Source organism: Ambystoma mexicanum, chromosome 2q (assembly GCF_040938575.1).
Source record: "Ambystoma mexicanum isolate Mex_15411 chromosome 2q, UKY_AmexF1_1, whole genome shotgun sequence".
In the NCBI taxonomy this organism is placed as follows: domain Eukaryota; kingdom Metazoa; phylum Chordata; class Amphibia; order Caudata; family Ambystomatidae; genus Ambystoma; species Ambystoma mexicanum.
Genome location: NC_090924.1, coordinates 830,036,707 through 830,053,305, shown reverse-complemented (window position 1 = coordinate 830,053,305; position 16,599 = coordinate 830,036,707).

Sequence of the window (16,599 nt, the reverse complement as noted above, 5' to 3'; positions counted from 1 at the left end):
ATATCAAATTGATGGATGTACCATGCTTAAAGTTCTAGCTGATAAAAACTCAGCACAATCTTGGAATATCATCAATCGGGCAGTTGCGGGTACACAGGTTGCAGCTCAACTAAATGATGTATCTGAGGAGGCTTGGGTTCTGTATTATTCTAGGCTTTTTGCCCGTCCGAGCGATCTGGTAAATGCACTTGCGCTGGAGCCTCTGCCTAAATTTCATCTAACTTTTGATAAACATGACATCTTATACTTTATCAACAAGGCAAGTCACTCAAGAGCACTGGGTCCGGATGGGCTTTCAAATGCTCATATGAAGCAATTTCCGGAAATTTGGGCAGACATATTATATCTCCTCTTTCGTAATATCATCGCATCTCAGAAAATTCCTTCAACCTGGAGACAATCCATTTTAAGCCCCATTTACAAGAAGGGCGACCGGGCAAATCCGGCTAGTTATAGGCCCATATCGCTACTGGATGTCCCGGGTAAAATCTTTTGTCGCCTTATTCTTAGAGAGCTGAATATTTGGTCCAAAAATAGTTTTAAGCACGATCCATTTCAATCCGGTTTTGTCAGTGTCCTTGGGACTCTTCCAAACATCATTACCATCAACATGTTGAAGACTCAGTATCTTAGCCGGAATCAGTCTTTATATTTTGCTTTTATTGATTTCCGGTCAGCTTTTGACTCAATAAACCATAACCTTCTGTTTCAAAAGCTAATATTGTTAGACTGCCCTCCGTCTTTGCTTGCATTAATTATTCAATTGAATACAGAGACTACCATGCGAGTTAGATTATCCATAGACGGTCTTCTATCTTCTGTAATTTCTACTTTTGTGGGCCTTAGCAAGGATGTATTCTAGCGTCAATATTGTTTAATTTGTTTATTTTGGATATGGGGTTCTCTTTTTTGGGCATTAAATCTGATGCCCCAGAATAGGAGTTAAGCGCATATCGTGGTTATTATGCGCTGATGACTTAGTTTTAATCTCTCAAACTCCCAAGGGCCTTCAAATTCTGTTATCAGCACTCTCGGTATATGTAGAAAAAAAACAGTTTATAGTAAACCTGGAGAAATCACAGATTATGGTATGTAAGCCGCAAAGAAAATCTAAATGTATCACTCGTAATTGGTTTATTTGTCAAAAATCTATGGAATCTGCGCAAGAATATAAATACTTAGGCCTTCTCTTGCAAGATACTGCCATTGATGGTAAATATGCTGCCACCTTACAACAGAAACTCATGATGCTTATTTCACAGGCTAAATTGCTGCATTATAAATATGGGAAGTTTACATTAAAACATGTCCTATTATTTTATGAGCAGAAAGTAATCCCGATTCTTCTATATGGAGCAGAATCCAAACTATATGCTCATGATAAAATGTGGGACAAAATGGAGGCTGCTTTTTGGAAAAAGGTTTTACACCTACCAAATTGTTCATCTATGCCCATTTTACGATTTGAATTAGGACTCACTTCACTATCCAGTAGAGTAAAATGGAGAATGTGCATGTTTTTTCGGAAATGTCTATGTTGCATTGAAAATAACAATATTTTGAGTATTGTAGCACGGCATTTGTCTTGTGCAAATCATGTTTTCCCATTGAAATGGCGGAACTTAGTTCTTGACACGTTGGTGGAGGCTGACATTCCTATACAGCTGCTGCTTGAAAACCCAGCTTGTGCCAAGACCAAGTATAATTATTGGGTTTGGATACAGAATTACACCTCCAATAACTTTGTAAATAAGCATATTGGTCAAGTGGCAGGTAATTTACTGAAATGCCCGTCTCGGCATGTACGGAGCCAATTTTTGCGCCTGAGGCTAAATCTATTGGCCACTCGAGAAATTTTGGTGAGGCGCAAAATCATTACTCCAGATTTAAATTTCTGTCGTTTTTGTAAATTATGTACTGAGAGGGAAACTTTACAGCATTTGATCATATCATGTTCAAATTTTAAGCTTATTCGAGACAAATTTTTTAGTGACTAGTTAAATCTGCATGTGGGTCGGGATGAAAATCAGGTATGGAGCATGTTATTCAATAGCTCAAGATTTGCAGTGATTAAGGCTCTTGTGCACTTTTTGGAACTGATCCTGCCTGCTGATAATAATTAAAGTGCAGGAATAGTTTGCGCTAAAGTTCTTGTATGTTTTATGTCTGTATATTTCTATATTGTCTTGACTCTTTGCTTAGAAATTGAACTATTTTTTACTGCTTATATTATTTTAAACGTTGACATTTGTAATTATGATTTGTTGGTAAATTTGAAAAGTTGACTTGCTCAGCTATATCAAATTAAATAAAAAAAATAAAAAATAATAATACAGTGTAGGGTATTAGAGCTCGCTGACCCAGGTGATAGTAGGAGGCCGACTAGGCCAGTGCGTCCAGAGAGATAGTGCAGGTGACTAGGGTTAAGGGTTGTTGGTGCGGAGCCAGTTAATAGCGCTGTGTCTAAAGCTGGTGTAAGGTAGTGGTTGTCTTATGTCAATTGGGAGTGTATTCCAATATTGCGCAGCTTTGACTGGGATGCTGGTCCCTCCCGCTGTGGAGCGCTTAAATCGTGGGGTTTCAAGCATGAATGAATTGGTGGTCCTAGTAGGTCGGATTGTGGATTTCCTCAGAATTTCTTCTGCTAGGTATGGGGGAGCTAAGTTGTTTAGGCATTTGGAGGATATGGAGATAGTTTTGAGGAAGATTCTGTCTTTTATTTTTAGCCAGTGTTTTTTCTTTCCTGAGTATAGAGATGTGGTCTCTGGGTGGGACATTCAATGCTGCTCTTAGGGCATTATTTTGCAGTCGTTGTAGTTTGTCTGTGATATATTTGTTAGCTCCAGAGTACAAGGCGTTGCAATAGTCTAGACATAATTAATGCATTGACCAGGGTAGTACAGTTAGTACTAGAGAGGAAAGGTCTGGCAGCGCGGATTAGCTTGCAAGTGTAGGCTGTTGAGGAGGCGAGGGAGCTAACTTGCTTTTTGAGGGTGAGGGCGGAATCTAAGTAGAAACCTAGAGTTTTTACTACAGGCAGAACTGTGATGGTGTTCTTATCTATATTGAAGGAAGTGTATTTTGGTGTTAGTTATTTTAGGTTAGAGGCGGATCCGAGGAGCAGTATCTCAGTTTTATTGTGCCACGGAGCAACTGTCCTTACCCCAGCACCAGTGAAGTTGACGTTGATGATGGCGTTGCCTGATGATGGTGGGGATGGCCTGTGGGGACAGAGGGAGTAAACACATATTGGTGCATGCTTACCTGCTGTCTGAGTGTGGTTTGGGCCCTGGGTCCTCCTGGTCTGAACAGGAATTTCCCTTTTCTTCGTCTGCCCTTCGGATGCCCGAGCAAGTGACGCCCTTGATCTAAGAATTAAGAGCGAGAAGGAAGAAGCAGGTTCAGTTGAAAAAACCTTAACCTCAAGTGCAAGGTGCGTGCAAGAGGGGTACTAACCAAGTCTAGGTATTTTTCAAAGGCCATGGCCGGCTTACTGGCCAGGTATGAAATTCCCAAAGTCATCCCACTGCAGGCATTAATCAATTCAATCTCAGCTATCTCCCGTGAGATTCTCTTAACTTTGTCCACATCTCCTGGGATAATTTCCCTGGGATCGTGCCACAGATCTTCCTGGTTCATTTCCAACAAATATTTTTTAACATCTGTAAACCAAGGTAAAGATCTGCCACCCTCAATGTCCAATATATGTATTAGTGTCTCACAATATATTTTAAGATCAGGGATAAACCACCATCTAAGCCAATAGGGTACCGTTCTAAGGATGACATCAGTCTGGATTTGCCTTAAGCCCAGTTCTAAATAGACAGGGTTGCCCGACACCGTTGTTGGCAACCCCACCCAAGTAGCCTTTTCAAAATGGATATTTCTGCCAAGCTAAATTTGTAACTGGTAGAATGGCTCCAAACCTCCACCCCGTACAGGGCTTCAGATTTGGCTTGAGGGATATGCATTGTAAGGGCTGAGGAGATAGCGCCCTGGCAATGAGCAAAGGGGAATCTCCTTATTGCCCCCCCATATTTTTCCAGTGTTATGATGGGTATAGCCATCTGTGATGTCCAATTACCCTGGTCATTAAATGTTACCCCTAGGTAATTGTAACATTGCACTTGTTCAAGGGGAGGTGCATTAATATTCAATAGAAAATCGAATGCATTTGTTTTCCCTGCATCATCTCAAAATGGAGTTCCAAGCATTTCTCCATGAAAGCTTCAAGAGAAGTGCAAACCCCATTTGTGGATGTGGATAGAAGAGCAGCATCCTCTGCAAAGAGGAGCATTTGCACTACTTCATTGCATAATTTCAGTTGATCCAGAGATTTTGATCTCACATGATGTATTATTTCATCATTGTATAATAGAAACAAGAGTGGGGAAATGACAAATACTTGCCTCACCCCTCTGAGGTCACCTTGAATGGTTCTGTTAATTCACCCCCCCCCCAGCCCACATCACACTGATGCACTATTATTCGAATTAAGCTGTACTATAATTCGCAATAGGTCGGCTGGTACTCCCCTCTTTATCAATATTGACCACAGCAGCTCTCATGACACAGAATTGAAAGCGGTCCTGAGATCGATGAACACAGAAAACGCCTTCATGTTTCTAAGGGCCATATATATATTTCTACGTAATGAGATGTAGATGAAAGGTCTGGTCCATGGTACTTATTTTAGATTGAAATTCTGCCTGCAGGTGGTATACCACTTTTTCCTGGACCTCCCACTCCTGGAGATACTCATAGATGACTCTAGCAAATACCTTGCCTACTCCATCCACTAAAGAGATTGGCCTTAAGTTCCCTGCATCTTCTCTCCCTCCTTTTCTTTTTTTATAAATTGGGATCATTGTTGCATTTTGCCAGAAGAGGGGCACTTTGTTAAATCTAAGGATTGTATTAAACAGGTGCCATAACACTACTGCCCAAATAACTGATTCTTCCTTAATTAAGTAGATCGGTACAAGATCTGGTCTGAGGGATTTTCCCCACCTGTGGCAGTGGATAGCATTATGGACCTCCTATAGAACAAGTAGGATTGGGACGGGGGGTTCACTCTGTTCCAGTCCTGCATTGTAGTACCCTGGGTATCAAATGGAATTCACCTTCCATAGAGATTCAGAAAGTATTTTCTCCAGGTACGTGGGCTTATATTAATGACTACGTCCTTGCCACACCTTCCAAAGAATACATTCCCACTAACTATTTTCCGGAACTTGCAAGTGGCCCACAATTGTGAGGCTTCCTGTAATGTATCCCTTTCTCACCGGGCATAATTCACTTTTTGAACTTTATCAAGGATTGATACTTTGCCCTAAGGCACCTCAATTCTGAGGTATTTTTCAGTTCAGGATATCTAGCTTTGCTGTCGTGCATTTCTCATCAAACCAAACATTGTGTTTTATTGTGCATTTCGTTATGTTCTTGTTGGGCTTAGTGACAAAAGGTTGTATAGAAAGGACCAGATTGTCATATACAGAGTAAATATCTACATTACCAGAGTCCATTAAATAGCCGCTCCAAGTGTTGAAGGATCAACTTGTAGATGTTTAGTCTCAGTTACTCGAGGTCAAGGTCAAGCCATTTGATTCTCTGTTTTGGATTGTCCCTGGATTTGGACAGGGTAACTAGCGTTACTTTAGTGTTTGCTCTCATATTTTCCCAAGTTGATCAACAATAGGGACAGGAGCTTGTGATCCCTTCCCTGTTTTTGCAAGACCTTAAAGTCCTTTGCACTGGCCCACAGTTTTGTTGATAAAAAAATATAATCTATATGCAAAGTGCTGTTATTCCCTTGGTATGTAGATTTTTCTCGCTGATCCTTTCCGAAGTGCCCATTTCAAGCCCTTAGGCCCATACCAAGAAGACTAACAGCACAACCAAGGGCCTGCAGATAGGGCCCCTTTCCTGCATCAATGAGTCCAAAAGGAGGATAACCCATACCTCATTGTAATCATCGCAAGCCACCTCCAGATCCGGAAGGGGCTTGATTTGCTGGTTCAAATCACCAGCTAGTATGGTTTGATGTTCCAAACCCTCATATGTGTCTCTTGTTTCTACATGATTCCTTGGCAGTTCAATAACATGGTTCATAGTTTTATTGTTTCATAAGACCCAATTGTGGCTTTCCCCACATTATATAGTGTAACTGATGGAATAATCTGCCATACCCTCATAGTGGGGAATGGAGTTAGATATACATGGGTATCCCCAATGAGGTCATGTGTCAGCCCACCCGTCGTCCTGTTCTCCAGAGGTATTGTGTTGAGTGGCATGATCCATGTGTTTGTGGGTGCTCGGATAGTGGGGTTGGATATTTCCAGAGAGGGGATGAAAGGGCCTTCCCTGCTCTCTCATGTGTCCTCTGTCCATATGGCTAGGCTCTCGCATATTTCCAACTGATAGATGGAAGGGGTTTCTCTGCTCCTTTATGTATTCCCTAACCACCTCATTGGTTACATTACTCCCTCCTTTAGATTGTGTTCCCGGAGTTGACCTATGGGCAGGTGGGCATTCTTTCGCTGGAGCGACTCTAGATATAAACTCAGTTGTCAGACTGTTATTAGTCCTATTGCCTTTCAGACTGCAGGCCCCCTTATATGGGAGCACGCTTGACAGCCTCTCCTTGATGCACGCCAGATCAATACCAAAGAGTTGGAACTGTTCCTTGATAACTTTTTCCAGTGTCCCGCACATGTTTTTCATCAATTGTAGATCATCCCACAGTGAAGGACAAAGACTGATATACAGGGAAATGTCTCCTCTGTGAAAGGGACAGGGATCTAGAGACTTGGTTGAGACTGTCCCGGGGGCCAACCACCCAAGAACAGGTCAATGGACCGTGTTTGTGCCGGTAGAGGGACTCCTAGAACCCCTCTTGTTTTGCACAGTGTTTCTAATAGGCTTTTGCCCAAATCCGTCTCTGGGATGCTAGACTCACTAACACCGTTGGTTTGGGTGCCTATGCCTATGCCTATGCTAATGCCCATGCTGGTTACTCTTTGCAATGCTCCTGTTACACCTTCAGTAATTCCTGCATCTACATTACTCCCTTTTTGTTAGTTGGCATTGCTATCTAAAGGCGAATCATCCCCCAAAACCTGGTACCTGTTAGACGTAGCCATTATGATTTCTATCTCCCCCTCTCCCTCCTCAACAGCGGGTGTTGAGCCCCCCATTATGGCTTTCTGTTGAGTTTGGTTATTTTCACCATCAGTTGCCCTGGTTGGTCTAGCTATGATTAATACATTCTCATCATTTGTGTGTAGTTCAATGACCTGGACCCCCATGTCTCCATGTACTAGGATGGGGCGGACATCATTTCTCTACCCTCAAGCCCTTCAAATTGCCTTATCTCATATACATTCATGGGATCTTTTTGCTTTCCAGAGTGCCGCAAGATGTTTGTATGGGGTATGGGTTTTAAGACAGGTGTTATGCTTTCTGGTAAGATTTCATGGTCTTCTGTTACAGATGGGCAATTCAAAGCATCTGTGGGTCTTCTGCAAATAGAATCATCTACTCTCTTACCACTCAGGCCTTCAATGTCATGCAGCAGATCTTTTATTTTGGTTGTAAGTGTGTTAACGTCCCTTATTGGTCCGAATAATGTAAATGCCCTCTTGCCACCTCCCTTCAGTGAAATGGACTGAGCTGATTTGTCATTTCCCCAGATTAGTGGGACCGAATGCTTTTTACCAAGAATGGGTGCGTGATAGCGCGGGATGCACACAATCATAATAATAGACAGCTACATTGAAAATAGCAATATGATACACAATATTAAGACTTATTAGAATTGTTTTAAAACAACAATACATCAATACATCAATATTTTAAGGTCACTCTCTGTGAAAGAATTTAAATCAAGTTAAAGGCCAATAAACTGAATTAAAGTAAAATTTCAAAGCTAATGCGACAGATTCAATTCAATTCTATATCCAGCTCCACATAGAGTTATTTGCACTGACTCTTTGTGACTCTGTGTGCTCACTTAAGAGATGTTAGTTGGGTAGGACAGGACAACAGTTTAATTCGATACTCCCCCTCCCTGTTCCTTGATGCTTTTGTGCTCTTCCTTCCTTTTTCCCAAGGACATTCTTAATCTGTGGCTCCCTCCTCCTTACGCCTTACACCCTCATTGTTCATTCCACTTCCCAACTTCAGTGCGAGTGTACACTCTCTTTGTCCGGGCCAGATTGATGTTTTTCACTGGATGAATAGGTTATGTGGCATATAATAGCCAGTTCTGGATCACAGCAATTGTGTGGCCACCAATCCTATAGGTTCTGTGTGCATCTCCAGAGACCATACAGGATAGGAAGGCACACCCGACAGCTCGAAGAGCACACTTAGTCCGAGGCTCCCCCTTCCCTATGCCTATGTCGTTCCCACTATTTCCTCTTTTCCCAATAGTCCAAGCAACATTCATGCGACAAAAGTGCCTCCCCCTTTCAAAGAATAATATTATTGGTGTTTTCTTTCAGTCTTACGTCATGTGGATGTATATTTCTTGTATAATCATCGCCAAAAGGATCAGCTTAATCAAAGTATGGGATAAAGTCACCTTACTTCTCTTTGCTTCCTTGGGAATTTTCCGAGTTGGATTTAATGAAAGATGATTCCCAGGCGTCAGGGGTGCATCAGGGAGACACGCACCAGCGTTTTCTATCTCCCGTGCCCTTGGTCCCCTGCAGGCTTCAGCCCTTGTGGGGAAACTCTGGAGTTCTTGTATGAATGTTGGGCCAGGCTTGAGTACGGCAGCTCACTCTGCTCAGTGCTGCTCCTGCTGGCTCCAACTCCTACTCCCTTGATCCCCTGTGGGCTTCAGCCCTTGCGTGGAGCCTATGGAGTTTTTGTATGAATGGTGAAAGGTGGGCTTGATTACGGCGGTCAGTGCTGCTCCTGCATGCTCCATCTCATGTGCCCTTGATCGGCCATGGGCTTCAGCCCTCGTGGGAAGACTCTAGAGTTTTTGTATGAATGGTGGGCAGGGTTTGAGTACGGTGGCTGACTCTGCTCAGTGCTGCTCCTGTGGCCTCCAACTCCTGCACCCTTGATGCCCCGCAGGCTTTCCAAATTACGTACATTAAATGCACTCCTCTGTATCAGACTTCACGGGGGATCAGGTGCTCACTTGAGTTCCAACTAATTCTGAATCTCCAAACCTAATTCCTAGCAACCTGATATGGGCACAACGTAATGGTTACCTCCAGCATATCCACAAACCCACCAACAGTACTGAATTCTTGCAGGGCATCTCAAAGCTTTAGTGGCAGGCCCTGACCCTAGATATCTGTACAATGATGATAAACACATTATGACGTTTCTCCCCATAGCCATGGAGTGGAATTGGGATGCAACCAATATGTGAATGGATTGTATGTCTCACTGTGAATGCTTGTACAAGTAGCTTATGCTATGCTACTTAGCTGATGTACTGTACTTGTCACCCAATACATATACTGAACAGGGACATACTATATTGGCAAACATCTGATTGCAGAAGCAACAACAAGATACTTTAAAGCGTATGCAATAGGTGAGCCTAAGATACAGTATACAAAGATGAATGAGGCGTTCCTCTGAAGGCCAGTCGCATTGTTGTCAAATCAATCAAAGTTCACTAGCTTACATAAATTCCCATACTGCTCAAAAAAGACTAAATGGTTCAACAGTATGCAGACCATGTTGCTTAGGAAGGTTTAAAGTTATTAATAATGACTTGCTCCTCCTCTATCCAGACAGTTTTCAGCACTTAGTTGGACAACCAGCTATCCAGAATCATCTTCCTCCAAGCCACGAGGCAGAGAGGTTAATGGCACATGGGTTATCAAAGAAGGAAGAGGGTGGGCTGGTGAAGTGGTAAGGAGTGAGCTATGTGGGAATGGGCTAATAAAGGTATGGGGGTTCCAAGGTGGGGAGAAGATGGGGGTCAATCTTGGTGCTGTTGGGCATGGCAGGTCTGCAATAGCCCCTGCTATTAACCTACTGCTGCTCCTCAAGAAATTCAGACTCAAAGTTGGGAGCACAACTGTGGAGCAGCAAAAGGCTGATAATGGAGCAAGCAGCCCATGGATCTTGTGTGGTGATTAGAAAGCAGGGACCCATCTGGGTGCTACTGGGTGTGGTGTTACATCTTATGCAGTTGCTAGCCAGTCTTTATTTTTTTCCAATTTGATTCTCCTGATGTTCCTCAAAAAATTGAAGTTAAAAGATAGGAGCATGCACCCCTTTGCTACCCACCAGCATGTCCAAATTGTGACAATAGTGTTGATGTGAAAGCTTCCTGTAAACTGCTGTGTTCATGTAAAGAAAGGTGAGGATTTGACACAGTAAACAGTTCTGGTTCTTCAAACATTTCTTGAGCCTGTGAAAGCCTGGAATGATTCTTGAGTGGAGAACCCTCTGACTCTATTGTGCAGCCAGTACCTCCTTCTATAGTTCAAGGCCGTCAAACGGTGGGCCATCTGTGAAGAAAAGTAAGCATACTGTAGTCATTTGCCAAAAGAGAGAGAAAGGGAGAGAGAGAGACACAGAGAGGCAAATAGAGAGAAAAGGAGAGACAGTCATGGGAAGAGACTCAGAGAGATAAGGGGGGGGGGATAAGAGAGAATGAGCTTCCAGCTGGACTGCAGTGTATGTACAATGTGCAATGCCTCAAGATGCAAAGTGCTGCTGGTGTCCTCCTTCTGTGGACAGATGATGGCTGACTCTTGGGAGGCCTCTTTTAAGAAAATATATGTCATGTTATAATATATTAGCACACTGTATCAGAATGTATTTGAGTGAGTTACAGAAGAAAGAGAAAAAGAGAGGGAGAGAGACATAAACCAAGAGAGACACAGCGAGAATGAAAGAGACCTACTGAGACAGAGAGGGAGGGATGCAGAGTGAGAAAGCTATAGTGAGAGCTATAGTACGAGCAAAGTGCGGACCCCCTGAGCTCAATGGTGCTGTCAATGTACCCTTTTCCAGAAGAATGATGGGGTTTCTCTTTATATTATTTTGTAATGTATTGCACTTCACAATTTACCAGAAAACATTGGAGTAAGTTACAGAAACAAAGACATAGACATGGAGAGATAGATGGAATAGATGGAGAGGGTCTCATAGAGAGAGAGAGACACACAGGGAAGTTAAAGAGAGATACATGTTTCAAGGTAGAAGAGCAATTTGCGCTAAATGCAAGAGGAAAGGACATTTCGTCAACTGTTGTAAGAACTGTCAGAACAGCCAGAAGAAAGTTCTTTATCTCACAGAGGAAGATGGAAGAAAATCATCTGATGATGATAATGACTTTCCTGTAGAAAATGTTATTGTTAACACTATAAATGCTGTTGGTGATGAGGATGATGAGTTTGCGCATCCATATGCGAGTATAAAAGTGAATGGGAAGGAAGTATGGATGATGGCTGATTCGGAATCGAAAATCACACTCATGTCAAGAGAGGTATATGAAAGGGAAGTAAAAGGGGACATACAGAAACTCTTGAAGCTCCCAAAATTAGGCCTGCTGGCTATAATCAAGAGCCAATTGATTTTTTGGGATACAGTATGAATTGCTTTGAATTTAAGAATCAAGAGTGTGAAGGAAAAATATATGCAACCAAAAAAGGGCTTACTTTGTTTTGGTAGAGAGAGAGAAGAAGCTAAAAATCAAATTGGATCCCAATGGTTCTGAACAAGTGTTGCAAGTAAGTGAAACAGTCATGAGTAGACATCCCATGGTATTTAGGAAGGATTTCTGCAAGATAAAGGGTGTACAACACCAAATTGTTTTAAGAAAAGGAAGAGTGCCTGTTGTAGCAAAATTAAGGCCCGTGCCATTGGCTGCGAGGGAAGGAGTTAATGAGGAGCTTGACAAGTTGTTGAAATTACGGGTAATTGAGAGAGCGGGAGGAGTGGACTGGATGTCACCATTGGTAGTAGTCAAAAAGAATTCCGGAGAACTTTGCCTGTGTGTGGACTTAATAAATGTGTGATGGTCGATCGTCATCCCCTCCCGAATATGTTAGAGATGTTGTCTACGATAATACATATCCATTTGCGACAGCCCAAATTGATCTTCAATATGCAAAAGTGAGTGCCAAATTAATAGTTTCCACACTTTTCAAGTTTTACTTAAACTTGGTCTTTTTATTGTAATCTTAGGGTGTGTGACCCCCCCAATTGTATAGTCTCTCTACACGTGTTTCACCCTTCAGAAGGGATCATCAGGAGAGTTTTTTTCTAAATGAAGCAAAACAATGTTTTACACATTAAGAAAAGAAAACGTTATAGCCTTCATATTTGCTAAGTTTATATGCAATTGTACATTTCAACTAAAAATCATTACAGATTTTCTAGTGATTGATATTGTATTCAGTTTATACATTTGAACTCAAAATCAAATCAAATCTCTCTTGTATTAGCAAACGAAAAGAAGAGAAAAAAGAAGAAAAAGGTGGTAACGCTAGACACTGAGATTTCTAATCTCACAGTTTAACTTAAAATGTGGCTGGCACTCACCAATAGTGTTTGTTTCAATATTTTTTGCTTTTTAGTTAGTTGTTTTTTGTTTCTATGTAGTTTCTAATTGGGTTCAGAGTCCATTGGTTTATTTTACCTGGTTATCAACACAAAAACAGTTGGTTTTTAAGGGTTATAAACCTTATTAGGCTTCTGAAATCTAGAAAGTACAAGAGCATTTTTTTGTGGGGAATCCAAAGATAAATTCTCTTACCTTGCCTCATTCCTTTTTTCTTTTTTTCTTAGAGCTGGAGGATTGAAGGGATATGTTTGTCCCTTCCCTGGCGCATTCAATCAGTGCACATAGTTGTTATGTAAACCTGTAAGACAGTTGCTCTCTTAAATTATTCGGCCCACTCAGGGGTAACCAATCTGTCACCCTCTAGATGTTATGTTTCTACAACTCCCATGACCCATCAGCATTACCTGGGCTGGCTGGATGATCGGAGTTGTAGAAACATAACATCCAGAGGGTGACAGATTGGCTACCCTGCTCTAGTCTAACTGAAACCATTGGTTTAATTTTATTTGTACTACAAATGGGGATTTATAATAAGAATATTCAATTGAATATAATGGGCATTTATATTACATTAGATAAGCCTGTGCAGAGATGTGTGGACAAATTATCTTAATGGGCTTCATTATGACTCTGGCGGTGTGCTACAGTGCCGGTGCATCCATCAAGGTCTGGTCTAGTCAAGGTTGCGAGCGGGTGCCATTCTGCCCGCCAGGTCAGACCTGGCAGGAGGAAAGGCACCCACTTGCAGAACTCATAGTTTGCCGGTCCGGAAACAACAGTACCAGCAAGCTTACCGGTACCGTTGTTTCTGGACTGGCAAGCTCGTAATGAGGCCCATATGTCTTGGAAAAATAAAATCATCAGCTTCATCAATGTGACTTTGAGAATGTGATGAATTTGTCCCAGTATTCGGAAGTTTGAGGACTTTGAAAATTACATTGACTACCGGGGCCAACACAAACGTCTTTCACAAAGGAAGCTGACACATCAAATGCACGGACGACTTTACACTCTTACTGACAACCCCTTAAAGGAGAAAAGTATTTGGAAATACTTTGAATAAATTAAGTAAAACGCATTACTACTGTGGGAAATATAACTAGTTTGGGGTTCAGTATTTGTGGAAATTAGTGTGTAATTACACAATGTCTCACTCAATCCAACGCGAGTTTTAGAAGGCTTTGTGTAAGAATTCTCAGCCAATCTTATGCCAAAATCACCATCTTTCCTGCTTCTGTCAAAGTGCCTATGTCTCGGGGTTATGTTTAGGGCACATTAATTTGTGTTTTGACAGTGTTTAATGCAATCCGTCAGCTTGCAGTCATTCATTCAAAAAAGAGGGAGTGCCCTAATTTCATGATCCCTTTCTGAAGGATTTCAATGCTGAACATTTATTGGTATGGTTGATATCAAAAGAAAAGGAAATATGGGACAAAGGTGAAATACATTAAAATGGATAAGGCAGAGGTAAAGGAGGGGAAAGACATAGGGGTGGAAATTCAGGCCATTCTACCTTTTCAGTGCTGTTATTCTGGTTTACATTATTATTTATATGGAATGCTATGCCATTTTTTTACAATGTTTCTGTTCCATGCTACCTGATGCTAGCTTTGCTTTGCTCCACCCTGATTTGACAATATCATGCTCCCTAAAGTTTTGTGAGGAAGGCTACGTTATGCTAAACTATGGGGGTCATTACAAGGTGGGCGGTAAGGGATACCGGGCACCTTGGTGGGGACCGTAAGGAACGTGTGGTCCCACCACACGTCCCTTACGGGTCCCGCTAAGGGACCAGGGCGCTAATAACGGGCTTGCAAGTCGCAAGCCCATTATTAGTGCCCTCCCCATTCCCATTGAGCCCTATGGGGGCTCAAATGGGTCAAATGGGAATGGGGAATGGTTTGTTCAATGGGGACTTAGCGGTCCCACCAGGGTCAGAATACACTGGTAAGTCCCCATTGAATAACACTGGTGCCGGACCCGTTATTGGAGGCAGTCATGGCGCAAATAGCGCCATGACTGCCACCAATCTCGTAATGACCCCCTATGTCTTGCCATGTTTAAACTGCTGCTACATGTTATGCATCTTTGTTGGAAAGGCTTTCTTGAAAGTGTCCTTTTGATGAACACAGTTTCTTTTTGCTTTTTCGGATGTTCCCTTCTCCTCTACATGTAGATCTCCATTTGGACTTTCACTTCCTCTTTTTAGCCAACCCTGCTCTACACACACATTCATTCTCCCTTCCCAGTCAGGAGTTTGTAATGAAATTTCACTTTTGGTTTTAATGGAGCTCTAATCTTTTTTGTTTGAAATTAATTGTTGACACGATTCTGATTTTTTAAATGCAAGCTAGTTATGCTCTGTTATACTTTGTCATGTTCTGTCAAGTTGTTCACATAAATGTATTGTTGTTCTCTACCATACCAACTCATACTTTGAAGCAGTCGGAAGGGGGCAATAATCCCAAAGTAGACTGCTGGAAAGCAGGCATCACACCCCTATGGATCTTATATCTCCAAGCTGCCCTCTTTTAACTGGACGTGACTACTGTATCTCACCACGAGAAGGGTAGACAAGAGTGGAGTTTAAATCCTAGAAGAGCTCAGCCTCATCCCAAACAGAGTCCCTCCTCATAAAACCCTATAACCATAAAAATAAAAGTTCTTTTCAGGACTCGAGAACTTCCAAGAAGCCAAGTAGAGGGATTTGCTCCCAGAAGAACCAGAGTTTAAAACACCCTCATATAAAAAGGATCATAGTTCCTTGTATATTTCCTTTCACTAGAATGTGACTGTTAATGGCCTTTCGTAGCCTAATGATATAGGAAAAAGGGCTGTGCCCTCTTGTTTGCTTGTGCAGGCTAACAACATGCCCATGCTCACAATGACACACTGGTACATCCGAGCCAATGATGTACTCATGTCTTTAGAACATTTTGCACAAAAGGGTGCCAGACGGTTACTACACACAGAAGTACAGACTGCTATCCAATTTTCCACTACCTACAAGGTTTGTCACTATCCAAATTCACAACCACACAGTTGAATCTTGATTTGGTGACTCTTTGTCAATAGGTGTCGTAGTTCCAGAATAACTATACTGAAGGTTGTTATGTGCAAGAATATGAATGAAAGCCTACACAGTTCCAAGGGCTCAAATCCATAAGGCAGCCATACACCACATTTTGTAATTTTTTCTGATAAACCTGTCCCCAAGTACATTTTCCATTGTCTACAGTCACCTTTGAACTCTCTCTATACTTTCTACACAATTGATAAAACATTGCAGACCTTAAAGCCAGTCGGATCCAAAGCTGCAGGTTCTTTTTTTTTTTGTCCCCTGCCTCCAGTCTTCAGGAAGCGAGGGACACCTCTGCAACCCGACAAGGCCATACATGCTGAACATGTGGACCCCCGCTCCCCATGTTCGGCATTTATTACCCAATTTGATTTAATGTTTTTGATCGAATGGTACTGGCCGAGTTTGGTCAGATGTCCCTTTCGATCAATAATATTCGATCAAATTGGGTAATACCCAAAAGTTCACAATTATTGACCCCTCCATTTAACTACAAGTTACTGGCCCTCATTACGACCCTGGCGGAGATCGTGGTGCAATATGCACCATGGAGCACGGCGGAAAGCTGCCGATACCGCCATGGGGGTTGGCGGATTTACCGCCCCATTCCGACCTTGGCGGGGCGGTAAATCCCCATTCCCCATTTTACCCTTCCCCATTCCCATTTTTGCCCCATAGGGTATAATGGGAGTGGGGAAGGCGTTAATTACGCCACCGTAAAATACGGTGGCGTAATTAACAACAAGGTCCCGTGGCGCCATGGATTTCTCCGCCCGGAAAAACCAGGCGGAAACCGCTCCATGGCGCTACGGGAACTCGTAGTAGGGCGGAAGGGTCCGCCGCGAATACCGCTGGCGTAAACCCACTCCGCCAGGGTCGTAATGAGGCCCACTGTCTTTCTGTGTTTGTTCTTAATTTCGCACTCCATTTTTCTCCTCCTACACTCTCTCTGCTGTTTCCATACCTTGAA